Genomic DNA, 15267 nt, shown 5'->3' on the forward strand with positions numbered 1-15267 from the left:
CACCGGATCCCCCCATGTGCGCCAGTCAGCAGCTATTTAAATGTTTCTGACGACGGGCGCGAGAACTTCATTTCGCTAATATTATTATTATTATAATTTATTATTATTACAAAGCCATATTACTCACTGCAACTGTAATTTATCACCACAGTAACAGTCTATTCTCCTCTTATATGAGATATGAATTATTAAATTGCATGCAGTGTTTTGTGGTAGCTAGCAGTCTCTGTAGGATCGAAATTAAATGTCCCAAGTCTATCTGCAAAAAGCAGTCAGGGCTATTAAGTTGTTCCATTGTATCTGGAGCTTAAAAAGGTAGAGGCAAATGGTTGATTCTGAGTTGAAATAAAGGCAAAAAAGAGCGAGTACTGTTAAGGTGCATACACACGGTGAGATTTTGACTATCTCCGATTTTGACTATGCGATTTCCTTTGAACTCCCCCTGAGCCCAGAAACACCGATTTTGACTATATGCGATTTTGACTAAGTGTCAATTATGACTATACTTTGTACTAGATTGTACACAATATAGTCAGGATTGACTTGCATGCACCGTCTATCTTTCCTTGTGATACCGACCCTGCGGGAGTGCGTATCAATATCGCAGCTGGCTAAACACAGTGCAATTTGCACTAACTTTCCTTGCGATTTTGACTATATAGTCAAAATCGATAGGATAAATCTCACCGTGTGTACACACACCTTAACGGTGCATTCTGGAAAAACTATGCTGCACTACAAGTGGGGCGATTGTCACGTGCAGAAATATTGACTTTTGAGAGAGGTGTGTTCAAATTCTAAATTGCAGTGCAAATTCTAAATAAGCTGTCCAGCATTTATGAGCTACATGGAAAAGCAGTCAGTATTTGACCTACATACTAGAAACTGTATGCAATTGCACCCCTTGCATTGCAACATGGTTTGCAGAGGTGCACAGTTATTTGCTATTTCTTGCTTTATTCCCTTCTCAGACTCATACCTAAATTTTGCAATTAAGTATATCATATTTCCAATAATATTACAAAGAATAGTTCTGTTTTCTGGGTTTTGATTTATATAATAATCGTGTTTTGGATCAAGTACCTCATAAACATCACATGTCTCCCTGCACCCTCCAAATCACTAAAATGTGCCTAATGGAATGCACACTCCGTTTGTAACAAATTAACATCCTTACATGACCTCTTCATATCTAACAACTTCAATCTGCTTGCTATAACAGAAACATGGCTCACACAATCAGACACGGCCTCCCCTACAGCATTGTCTTATGGAATGCACACTCCGTTTGTAACAAATTAACATCCTTACATGACCTCTTCATATCTAACAACTTCAATCTGCTTGCTATAACAGAAACATGGCTCACACAATCAGACACGGCCTCCCCTACAGCATTGTCACATGGTGGTCTCCACTTCACACACAACTCCAGGCCTGGTAACAGTAAAGGAGGTGGGGTTGGATTATTACTTTCCCAATCTTTCACATACACAGTTCTACCACAAGTACCATCACTCACATTCACATCATTTGAAGTACATTCCATCAGGATTTACACTCCTTTCTCTCTGCGTGTTGCAGCTATCTATCGCCCACCTGGGTAACCCAAACAATTTCTGAAAGATTTTTCTGCCTGGCTCCCTCACCTTCTATCCTCTGACATCTCTACCATCTTCATGGGTGATTTCAATATTGCTACTGATAGTCCAAAATCTGCTGCTCATGCCTCCAAAACTACTCTCGCTAACCTCCTCTCTCGGCCTCTCCCAATGGACTGACTCCTCTACTCATCAGGAGGGCCACTGCCTTGATCTAGTATTCACCAGACTATGCTCAGTTTCAGACTTCACTAACACCCCTTTCCCTCTCTCAGATCACAACCTTATCACCTGCATGCTCTCCACCATTACTTTAAACTCAGAGTCATTGAAGTCCTCTAATCCTCCTCAAACCCACAGAAATATTACCACAATTAATTTTCAAGAACTGTCCACCTCTCTGCAACAACTACTCTCACCTATTTCTGCATTTACTTCTCCTGAGACTGCTGTATCACACCTGAACCAGACTCTAGAAAATAAGAATTTACTTACCGATAATTCTATTTCTCATAGTCCGTAGTGGATGCTGGGAACTCCGAAAGGACCATGGGGAATAGCGGCTCCGCAGGAGACTGGGCACAAAAGTAAAAGCTTTAGGACTACCTGGTGTGCACTGGCTCCTCCCCCTATGACCCTCCTCCAAGCCTCAGTTAGGATACTGTGCCCGGACGAGCGTACACAATAAGGAAGGATTTTGAATCCCGGGAAAGACTCATACCAGCCACACCAATCACACCGTACAACTTGTGATCTGAACCCAGTTAACAGCATGATAACAGAGGAGCCTCTGAAAAGATGGCTCACAACAATAATAACCCGATTTTTGTAACTATGTACAAGTATTGCAGACAATCCGCACTTGGGATGGGCGCCCAGCATCCACTACGGACTATGAGAAATAGAATTATCGGTAAGTAAATTCTTATTTTCTCTGACGTCCTAGTGGATGCTGGGAACTCCGAAAGGACCATGGGGATTATACCAAAGCTCCCAAACGGGCGGGAGAGTGCGGATGACTCTGCAGCACCGAATGAGAGAACTCCAGGTCCTCCTCAGCCAGGGTATCAAATTTGTAGAATTTAGCAAACGTGTTTGCCCCTGACCAAGTAGCTGCTCGGCAAAGTTGTAAAGCCGAGACCCCTCGGGCAGCCGCCCATGATGAGCCCACTTTCCTTGTGGAATGGGCTTTTACAGATTTTGGCTGTGGCAGGCCTGCCACAGAATGTGCAAGCTGAATTGTACTACAAATCCAACGAGCAATAGTCTGCTTAGAAGCAGGAGCACCCAGCTTGTTGGGTGCATACAGGATAAACAGCGAGTCAGATTTTCTGACTCCAGCCGTCCTGGAAACATATATTTTCAGGGCCCTGACTACGTCCAGCAACTTGGAATCCTCCAAGTCCCTAGTAGCTGCAGGTACCACAATAGGCTGGTTTAAGTGAAACGCTGAAACCACCTTAGGGAGAAATTGAGGACGAGTCCTCAATTCTGCCCTGTCCGTATGAAAAATTAGGTAAGGGCTTTTATAGGATAAAGCCGCCAATTCTGAAACACGCCTGGCTGAAGCCAGGGCTAACAGCATTACCACTTTCCATGTGAGATATTTTAAGTCCACAGTGGTGAGTGGTTCAAACCAATGTGATTTTAGGAACCCCAAAACTACATTGAGATCCCAAGGTGCCACTGGAGGCACAAAAGGAGGCTGTATATGCAGTACCCCCTTGACAAACGTCTGAACTTCAGGAACTGAAGCTAGTTCTTTCTGGAAGAAAATCGACAGGGCCGAAATTTGAACCTTAATGGACCCTAATTTTAGGCCCATAGACAGTCCTGTTTGCAGGAAATGCAGGAAACGACCCAGTTGAAATTCCTCTGTAGGGGCCTTCCTGGCCTCACACCACGCAACATATTTACGCCAAATACGGTGATAATGTTGCACAGTTACATCCTTCCTGGCTTTGGTCAGGGTAGGGATGACTTCATCCGGAATGCCTTTTTCCTTCAGGATCCGGCGTTCAACCGCCATGCCGTCAAACGCAGCCGCGGTAAGTCTTGGAACAGACAGGGTCCCTGCTGGAGCAGGTCCTTTCTTAGAGGTAGAGGCCACGGGTCCTCCGTGAGCATCTCTTGAAGTTCCGGGTACCAAGTCCTTCTTGGCCAATCCGGAGCCACGAGTATAGTCCTTACTCCTCTCCTTCTTATGATTCTCAGTACCTTGGGTATGAGAGGCAGAAGAGGGAACACATACACTGACTGGTACACCCACGGTGTTACCAGAGCGTCCACAGCTATTGCCTGAGGGTCCCTTGACCTGGCGCAATATCTGTCTAGTTTCTTGTTGAGGCGGGACGCCATCATGTCCACCTTTGGTTTTTCCCAACGGTTCACAATCATGTGGAAGACTTCTGGGTGAAGTCCCCACTCCCCCGGGTGGAGGTCGTGTCTGCTGAGGAAGTCTGCTTCCCAGTTGTCCACTCCCGGAATGAACACTGCTGACAGTGCTATCACATGATTTTCCGCCCAGCGAAGAATCCTTGCAACTTCCGTCATTGCCCTCCTGCTTCTTGTGCCGCCCTGTCTGTTTACGTGGGCGACTGCCGTGATGTTGTCCGACTGGATCAACACGGGCTGACCCTGAAGCAGAGGCCTTGCTTGACTTAGGGCATTGTAAATGGCCCTTAGTTCCAGGATATTTATGTGAAATGACGTTTCCATGCTTGACCACAAGCCCTGGAAATTTCTTCCCTGTGTGACTGCTCCCCAGCCTCTCAGGCTGGCATCCGTGGTCACCAGGACCCAGTCCTGAATGCCGAATCTGCGGCCCTCTAGAAGATGAGCACTCTGCAACCACCACAGGAGAGACACCCTTGTCCTTGGAGACAGGGTTATCCGCTGATGCATCTGAAGATGCGATCCGGACCATTTGTCCAGCAGATCCCACTGAAAAGTTCTTGCGTGGAATCTGCCGAATGGAATCGCTTCGTAAGAAGCCACCATTTTTCCCAGGACCCTTGTGCATTGATGCACTGACACTTGGCCTGGTTTTAGGAGGTTCCTGAATAGCTCGGATAACTCCCTGGCTTTCTCCTCCGGGAGAAACACCTTTTTCTGGACTGTGTCCAGAATCATCCCTAGGAACAGTAGACGTGTCGTCGGAATCAGCTGCGATTTTGGAATATTTAGAATCCACCCGTGCTGTCGTAGTACTACTTGAGATAGTGCTACTCCGACCTCTAACTGTTCCCTGGACCTTGCCCTTATCAGGAGATCGTCCAAGTAAGGGATAATTAAGACGCCTTTTCTTCGAAGAAGAATCATCATTTCGGCCATTACCTTGGTAAAGACCCGGGGTGCCGTGGACAATCCAAACGGCAGCGTCTGAAACTGATAATGACAGTTCTGTACCACAAACCTGAGGTACCCTTGGTGAGAAGGGCAAATTGGGACATGGAGGTAAGCATCCTTGATGTCCAGAGACACCATATAGTCCCCTTCTTCCAGGTTCGCTATCACTGCTCTGAGTGACTCCATCTTGAATTTGAACCTTTGTATGTAAGTGTTCAAGGATTTCAGATTTAAAATAGGTCTCACCGAGCCGTCCGGCTTCGGTACCACAAACAGCGTGGAATAATACCCCTTTCCCTGTTGTAGGAGGGGTACCTTGATTATCACCTGCTGGGAATACAGCTTGTGAATGGCTTCCAATACCGCCTCCCTGTCGGAGGGAGACGTTGGTAAAGCAGACTTCAGGAACCGGCGAGGGGGAGACGTCTCGAATTCCAATTTGTACCCCTGAGATACTACCTGCAGGATCCAGGGGTCCACTTGCGAGTGAGCCCACTGCGCGCTGAAATTCTTGAGACGGGCCCCCACCGTGCCTGAGTCCGCTTGTAAGGCCCCAGCGTCATGCTGAGGACTTGGCAGAAGCGGGGGAGGGCTTCTGTTCCTGGGAAAAGGCTGCCTGCTGCAGTCTTTTTCCCCTTCCTCTGCCCCGTGGCAGATATGAGTGGCCTTTTGCCCGCTTGCCCTTATGGGGACGAAAGGACTGAGGTTGAAAAGACGGTGTCTTTTTCTGCTGAGAGGTGACCTGGGGTAAAAAGGTGGATTTCCCAGCTGTTGCCGTGGCCACCAGGTCCGATAGACCGACCCCAAATAACTCCTCCCCTTTATACGGCAATACTTCCATATGCCGTTTGGAATCCGCATCACCTGACCACTGTCGCGTCCATAACCCTCTTCTGGCAGAAATGGACAGCGCACTTACTCTTGATGCCAGAGTGCAAATATCCCTCTGTGCATCTCGCATATATAGAAATGCATCCTTTAAATGCTCTATAATCAATAATATACTGTCCCTGTCCAGGGTATCAATATTTTCAGTCAGGGAATCCGACCAAGCCACCCCAGCACTGCACATCCAGGCTGAGGCGATTGCTGGTCGCAGTATAATACCAGTATGTGTGTATATACTTTTAAGGATATTTTCCAGCTTCCTATCAGCTGGTTCCTTGAGGGCGGCCGTATCAGGAGACGGTAACGCCACTTGTTTTGATAAGCGTGTGAGCGCCTTATCTACCCTAGGGGGTGTTTCCTAACGCGCCCTAACCTCTGGCGGGAAAGGGTATAATGCCAATAATTTTAGAAATTAGCAGTTTTTTATCGGGGGAAACCCACGCTTCATCACACACCTCATTTAATTCATCTGATTCAGGAAAAACTACGGGTAGTTTTTTCACCCCCCACATAATACCCTTTTTTGTGGTACTTGTAGTATCAGAAATGTTCAAAACCTCCTTCATTGCCGTGATCATGTAACGTGTGGCCCTACTGGAAAATACGTTTATTTCCTCACCGTCGACACTGGAGTCAGTGTCCGTGTCTGGGTCTGTGTCGACCATCTGAGGTAACGGGCGCTTTAGAGCCCCCGACGGTGTTTGAGACGCCTGTACAGGTAATAACTGGTTTGCCGGCTGTCTCATGTCGTCAACAGTCTTTTGTAAAGTGCTGACGCTATCACGTAATTCCTTCCATAAGACCATCCAGTCAGGTGTCGACTCCCTAGGGGGTGACATCACTATTACAGGCAATTGCTCCGCCTCCATACCATTTTCCTCCTCATACATGTTGTCACAACGTACCGACACACAGCACACACACAGGGAATGCTCTGATAGAGGACAGGACCCCACTAGCCCTTTGGGGAGACAGAGGGAGAGTTTGCCAGCACACACCAGAGCGCTATATATATACATATATGACTTGTCCCTGAAGACGGGGGTGAACCCCCGAAACGGCGTAGGACCTAAATAAAGAATCTTCACTGCTTTATTCCGACTGCTGAGTGCCGCTGACTTCTGCACATACAGGGATAACCTTATATAAGTGTTTTTCCCTTATATAGCTGCTGTATTGATTTATCTGCCAAATTAGTGGCCCCCCTCTCTTGTTTTACCCTGTTTCTGTAGTGCAGGACTGCAGGGGAGAGTCAGGGAGCTTCCCTCCAACGGAGCTGTGAGGGAAAATGGCGCCAGTGTGCTGAGGAGATAGGCTCCGCCCCCTTCTCAGCGGCCTTTCTCCCGCTTTTTTAAGGAAAAACTGGCAGGGGTTAAATGCATCCATATAGCCCAGGAGCTATATGTGATGTATTTTTTGCCATCTAAGGTATTTTTATTGCGTCTCAGGGCGCCCCCCCCAGCGCCCTGCACCCTCAGTGACCGGAGTGTGAAGTGTGCTGAGAGCAATGGCGCACAGCTGCGGTGCTGTGCGCTACCTTATTGAATACAGGACGTCTTCTGCCGCCGAGTTCCCGGACCTCTTCTGTCTTCTGGCTCTGTAAGGGGGCCGGCGGCGCGGCTCTGGGACCCATCCATGGCTGGGCCTGTGATCGTCCCTCTGGAGCTAATGTCCAGTAGCCTAAGAAGCCCAATCCACTCTGCATGCAGGTGAGTTCGCTTCTTCTCCCCTTAGTCCCTCGGTGCAGTGAACCTGTTGCCAGCAGGATTCACTGAAAATAAAAAACCTATACTTAAACTTTTTCACTAAGCAGCTCAGGAGAGCCACCTAGTGTGCACCCTTCTCGTTCGGGCACAAAAATCTAACTGAGGCTTGGAGGAGGGTCATAGGGGGAGGAGCCAGTGCACACCAGGTAGTCCTAAAGCTTTTACTTTTGTGCCCAGTCTCCTGCGGAGCCGCTATTCCCCATGGTCCTTTCGGAGTTCCCAGCATCCACTAGGACGTCAGAGAAATAGCCCTTGACAAAGTGGCTCCAGCTACCCATCACACTCCACATAGGTCAATATGTCAGCCGTGGCACTCTAAATTAACAAGACACCTACAAAAACTCACGCAAAGCTGAACGTCAATGGCGTAACTATAATATTCCTAGCGACTTTCTCACATATTAGACTGTCTACCACTCTTATCGTAATGCCCTGGACTCTGCCATACAAACATATTTCCAAACTCTCATCTCTGCTCAAGCCTCTGACCCCAAATTAATTTTTAATACTTTCAAATCACTTCTGAACCCTCCCACACCCTCACCCAACCCACCAGCCACTATCAAGGTGCAAGATCTTGCTTCCTACTTCAAGTACAAGATTGATGAGATCCGAGATGAAATGTTATGCTCTTCCTCAGCCAGTGACCTGCTCAGTTCTCTACCTGAACCCTCTGGCACTCTCTCTTCATTTGATCCACAAGTGTAGATGAAGTGTCAACACTCTTCTCAGCCTGCTACTCTACTACCTCTCCTCTTGAGCCTATACCCTCACAAGTAAGTAAATCTCTGTCTCCTGTGCTCATTCCATCTTTAACTAATATCTGTAATCTCTCTCTCTCTCTACTGGTATCTTTCCTTCACTGTTCAAGCATTCACTGATTCTGGAAAAAAACCAAATTCTGACCCTAACACTCTCTCAAACTACCATCCCATCTCTCAGCTGCCATGCCTCTCCAAGCTACTTGAGAGACTTGCCTACACTCGCCTCACACACTTTCTTGAAACACACAAATTATTTGACCCACTTCAGTCAGGCTTTCGTTCCCAGCACTCCACAGAGACAGCACCGACTAAAGTAGTGAATGATCTAGTCACTGCAAAGTCCAATGGCCATTACTCACTTCTTATTCTTCTAGATCTCTTTGCTGCTTTTGACACTGTTGACCATTTTCTTCTCATACAAACACTACAATCCCTAGGTCTTAAAGACACAGTCCTTTCTTGGTTCCTATCCTACCTATCTAATCGCTCCTTCAGTGTTCACTTCTCTGAATCCACCTCCTCTTCGCTATCTCTTTCAGTTGGAATACCACAAGGCTCGGTATTAGGTCCTCTGCTTTTCTCAAACTATACCTCATCTCTTGGTAAACTGATCAGCTCTTTTGGATTTCAGTATCATCTGTACGCAGATGATACTCAAATCTACCTATCCTCCCCAGATTTGTCACCATATGTATTGGTCAGGGTCACTGAATGCCTTTCTGCGGTTTCATCTTGGATGTCATCTCGCCACCAACAGAGCTACTTATATTTCCACCGGCCAATAGTAGTTACCAACCTGATATCTCTATCACTGTTGAGAACTCAACAATCAATCCTACCCCACAAGCTCGCTGCCTAGGTGTCATACTTGACTCAGAACTGTCCTTTGCTACCCACATTCAATCTGTCTCAAGATCATGTTAATGCATCTAAAAAACATATCCAAAATACGACCATACCTTACACAAGACACTGCAAAAACTGTAATCCATGCTCTCATTACCTCCCGCATTGATTATTGCAATAGTCATCTTACTGGTCTTACCAAAAAGAGACTTCCACCACTACAATCCATTCTGAATGCAGCTGCAAGGCTAATCTTCCTTGCTAGACGTTCATCATCTGCAGATCCACTCTGTAAGTCCCTCCATTGGTTACCTGTATTCTACCGTATTCAATATAAAATACTTTTACTCACACATAAGGCCATTAACAATAGTGCACCAATGTAGATCTCTTCGCTCATCTCAAAATATCTCCCAACCCGACCTCTCCGATCTCCACAAGATCTACGTCTCTCATCCACACTCATTACTTGCTCCCATGCATCATTACAGGACTTCCGTCGGGCTGCACCCACTGTGTGGAATGCCCTACCACGCACAATAAGACTCTCCCCAAGTCTCCAAACCTTCAAACGTTCCCTGAAAACTCACCTCTTCAGGCTAGCTTATCACATTCCAGAACCGCTCACTCAACCTTCATAAGCTTTCCTATCCGATTATATCCCCACTGTACAGTCCACATCTATTCTTCACATATTTTCTCTTTCTTCACTTTCCTTTCTTTCTGACCAGGGTTCATCATTGCTGTGATGTGATATCATGCAACCCACCTAGAACCTTTGCAATCCGGTGGACAAATATGCAATAGATAATGCCTTTCCTTGTGTATCAATGCCTATTTCCCTATAGATTGTAAGCTTGCGAGCAGGGCCTTCCTACCTCTGACTGTTTGTTTATTACCCAGTTTTGTTGTATCATTGTGTCCAATTGTAAAGTGCAACGGAATTTGCTGCGCTTTATTAGAAACTGTTAATAAATAAATAAAGAATAATAAGTGCTTACACTCAGCCATAAAGTCTTAACTATAAACTGAGTTGTGTCAGTGTTTTATATCCATTTACTGTGAGCAGTGGTATCTGGATGATAGGTCGACAGTCAATAGGTTGGTACAATATTGTCAACATTCATTATGTCGACAGTTATAAAAGGTCAACAAGTTCAAAACGTCGACATGACAATGGTCAACACACTTTTTTTGGTTTCTGACAAGTTTTCCCGACTTTTAAAATAGTTTTACTATCCATGTGGACTGCGATTGGGAATAGAAGTCTGTGGTGAGTGCAGCGGTAGCAGAGCGAACCACCTTGCCCAAAATGTGGTGAACGAAGGAAGCCCGAAAGGGTACACGTTTCCACTGACTGTGGTCACATATGATGAAACATGCAAAATGACACCCAATAAATAAAAAAATAGAAAACTTGTATCAACCTTTTTTGTGCCTGCTATTTTCATGTCGACCTTTGGACCCTTTCAACCTTTTGTACCGGTTGACCAAACCCATTGTCTACCTTTCAAATGTTAACGTTTTGTCCATGTCTACCTTTTGACCCTGTTGACCTAATGCATATCAACCGGGATCCGGTCTGAGGATCGACACTGTCTAGGTCGACAATGTTTAGGTCGACCACTATTGGTCGACAGTCAATAGGTCGACATGGTTTCAAGGTTGACCAGGTTTCTAGGTCGACATGTTCTCGGTTGACAGGTCAAAAGGTCGACATGACTTTTTCACATTTTTTTTCTTTTTTTGAACTTTTTCATACTTAACGATCCACGTGGACTACGATTGGAACGGTAATCTGTGCCGAGTGAAGCGGTAGCGGAGCGAGGCACCATGCCCGAAGCATGGCGAGAGAAGCAAGCCATGTGAGGGGACACGATGCACTAATTGGACTTCCCGGTCACTGTACGAAGAAAACGGCACAAAAAACAACAACATGAAAAACTCATGTCGACCTTTTGAATTGTCGACCTAGAACCCCTGTCGACTTTCCAACCCTGTCGACCTAGTGCCTGTCAACCTATAGTGGTCGACTCAAATATTGTCGACCTAGAAACTGTTGATGCAATAATCCACACCCCATATCAACCATATGGGGTAAACCTAGTAGCTGTCTACCTAGACACTAAATCTTCTATACCACACCCGGTGTTAGGATAGGTTTCTGTGTCAATATCTGTAAAATACTTTTATTTGTATTGATCCAAATGAATATCAAAGCTGCCATATATTTGATCAACTGTCTACATACTGATCAATCTCTGGTGCCAGGGTCACCCCAATGTACTCCCATTTAACTTCAAATAGATAAGAAATTCTTGGAAGTACTCTCAACTCAGTGAGAACCTTGCGATTTACTGTGACCATAGAAACTCTCTAAGCCATCTTCTCCTGCGCAGATTGAATATAAGTTTCGAAGTTACCCACAGTCCAAGCTTTCAGAAGCTGAACGTCACCGGCGCAGGCAGCTTCACCTATGCTTCTACTGTGGAGCCTGCAGTGATCGCGCTGAGGCCAAAAAAAAGTGGGTCCCAGGGACCCCTCACTTTTAAAAATTGGGGTCCTACCGGTCCTTTTCTGGGTCCCATCGGAATGAAGGTTTTTATTAATCTTAATCTTGTTGTAAGGTGGTGGGATGGGGGTGACTGCTGCTGGGCTGTGTAGCATGCAGGACACCCTGCACCAGAGCTGTAACTAGACATTTTGGTGCCCCTTGGCAGAAAGTGAATCGGTTCTCCATCTCCCAGAACCCTAAGTATAGGCAGTGCGCGCCTAAGGCGCGCAAAAAAAATTAGGGGCATTGCTTAATGGAGAAGGGGCGTGGCCACATAATAGTACCAATTCACATTATACCACACAGTAGTGCCGCTTATACACATTGCACCAGGTAGAACCTCCTATACACACTGCACCAGGTAGAGCGTTATACATATTGCTCCAGGCACAGCACGTTATTAGCGCCAGGCAGAGCATATTATACATATTGCACCAGGTAGCTGACAATATGCACATTGCACCAGGTAGAGCACGTTATACACACTGAGCCAGGTAGAGCACGTTACACACACCGCGCCAGGTAGAGCACGTTTCACACACTGAGCCAGGTAGAGCATGTTACGCACAATGCGCAAGGTAGAGCATGTTGCACACACTGAGCCAGGTAGAGCACGTTATACACACTGCGCCAGGCAGAGCACGTTATACACACTGCGCCAGGCAGAGCACGTTATACACACTGCGCCAGGCAGAGCACGTTATACACACTGCGCCAGGCAGAGCACGTTATACACACTGCGCCAGGTAGAGCACGTTATACACACTGCGCCAGGCAGAGCACGTTATACACACTGCGCCAGGTAGAGCACGTTATACACACTGCGCCAGGCAGAGCACGTTATACACACTGCGCCAGGCAGAGCACGTTATACACACTGCGCCAGGCAGAGCACGTTATACACACTGCGCCAGGTAGAGCACGTTATACACACTGCGCCAGGTAGAGCACGTTATACAAACTGCGCCAGGCAGAGCACGTTATACACACTGCGCCAGGTAGAGCACGTTATACACACTGCGCCAGGTAGAGCACGTTATACACATTGCGCCAGGTAGAGCACGTTATACACATTGCGCCAGGCAGAGCACGTTATACACATTGCGCCAGGCACAGCAGGTTATACACATTGCGCCAGGCACAGCAGGTTATACACATTGCGCCAGGCACAGCACGTTATACACATTGCACTGGGTACAGCACGTTATACACATTGCACTGGGTACAGCGCGTTATACACATTGCACCAGGTGACCATTTAGACACATTGTAGCCACAATCTCTGATCCCCCCATTGTCATCCCCAGACACAGTGATCGTGAGTGTCAGTGGAGGGGGTGTCTACAGTTAATGTGGGTGTCAGTGGTGGAGGGTGGTGTCCACTGATTGTGGGTGTCAGCGGTGGAGGGTGGTGTCCACTGTGATTGTGGGTGTCAGCGGTGGAGGGTGGTGTCCACTGATTGTGGGTGTCAGCGGTGGAGGGTGGTGTCCACTGATTGTGGGTGTCAGCGGTGGAGGGTGGTGTCCACTGATTGTGGGTGTCAGCGGTGGAGGGTGGTGTCCACTGATTGTGGGTGTCAGCGGTGGAGGGTGGTGTCCACTGATTGTGGGTGTCAGCGGTGGAGGGTGGTGTCCACTGTGATTGTGGGTGTCAGCAGTGGAGGGTGGTGTCCACTGTGATTGTGGGTGTCAGCGGTGGAGGGTGGTGTCCACTGTGATTGTGGGTGTCAGCGGTGGAGGGTGGTGTCCACTGTGATTGTGGGTGTCAGCGGTGGAGGGTGGTGTCCACTGTGATTGTGGGTGTCAGCGGTGGAGGGTGGTGTCCACTGTGATTGTGGGTGTCAGCGGTGGAGGGTGGTGTCCACTGTGATTGCGCGGGAAGGGGCGTGTCCATAGTCATCACGGGTGTCAGTGGGGGTGCCGAGGGGAGGAGTGATGACTGACATGTAGTGCAGCAGCTCTGGTCCTCTTCCTGCGCTGGTGCTGCAGCGAAGGCCACTGAGCCCTGTGTGACATATGTAGGAGCCTGCTCTAAACCTCCCACCCAGCACATATAAAGCAACCAGCTCTCACCTCTGCCCCCGCACAACACACAAACAGTCACCGGCGCTCACTCCCCCCTTCCCCGCAGCACATACATAGGCACCAGCTCTCAGCCCTGACATCCCCTGCCGGAGAGCACATATAGTCTGCTGCGCTCCGCTCCGCCGCCCGCCCCCCCCCCCCCTATAGTCTGCTGTACTCCGCTCCTCCGCCGCCCGCCCGCCGCCCATTGTCACCGGCGCTCCCCCACAGCACACACAATCACTAGTGCCCCTTCCCCCTGCAGCGCTCCCATCTTACCATGCAGGGGCACAGTCTATAGGTAGGAGAAGCATGCCGGCCGGGACAGTGCAAAAGCACAGAGTATCATGCTGTCTCTCAGCATGGACACAGCACAGCATGGAGCAGTGACAGACTCGAGCGGCACTCACCGTTGCAGAGGAGGAGGGCGCTGGTGACACTGCTGGGTGAGCGGGGCCAGTCTCTGCCAGTGCTGCAGCACAGGTACATGCCGGCAGCGGTGCCTAGGATCAGCGCGCAGCGGGAGGAGGATTCAAAGCTGCAGCAGCGTGCCGGACTGGCGGCCAATGAGGAGGAGACACCGCAGGCTCTGGAGACTACAGGAGGTGACTGGCTGGGGAAGCAGCCAGTCACCTCCTGTGTGCCGCTGATTGGCTAGGGCGCTGACACACAGATCTTTACAATGAGCGCGTCTTATGGGACCCGCTCATTTTCTAAAAGTGGGTCCCAAGTGACAGTTTCAGGGTAAAATACGCGCTATAGCGCGTTTTTGCGATCACTGGGAGGTGCAGGTCACCTGATCAGAAAGGAAAGAAGCACAGATATTTCTCAGCATTCTAGTGTCAGCATCTTTAAGTTGTCTTATGTGCCATCTGCAGTACCTGCCTCTGCTAATACTGGTAGAAGTGTTGAGAAATTTATTCAAAGAAGAATTTAAGGTTATGATTAGGGTCCTGTGACCAGGAGTCCCAATTTCAAGTCCGGGAACCAAAAGAGATTGATTAAGGTTCCAGTGGGGCATCTGATCCTGTAGCTTCAAAGGAGGCATCCGTCTAGCTAGCTTCAAGTAAGTCAACTCCCAAGTTGTCGAGACTTTAGATTTGAGGCTTGGGTATACTTCTTTGTCTTCTTACAGCGGAGAATCCAATCGCACTGGTCATCCAACTTCATCTTCCACTCAGTCTTCAAAATATTCATTAGAAGCTTTTTTACCCATTGTGTCCTGAAGAAGATAATGCCTTATTGAAACAATACATTAGATTTCACAAATCACAAGAATTGGAGAACATTAAAAACAGTAAAACAGTTTCAAGACAATAGCCTCTTGACTTAAGAGTTGATTATGTTTCCTTTGATTCCACTCCAAGTTGTTTGGGTTGTTCTAAATTTGTTAATACACAATGTGACACGGATGCAGTTACTCCTAAAGAAGATTG

This window comes from Pseudophryne corroboree, chromosome 3 (genome assembly GCF_028390025.1).
Source record: "Pseudophryne corroboree isolate aPseCor3 chromosome 3, aPseCor3.hap2, whole genome shotgun sequence".
Taxonomy (NCBI): domain Eukaryota; kingdom Metazoa; phylum Chordata; class Amphibia; order Anura; family Myobatrachidae; genus Pseudophryne; species Pseudophryne corroboree.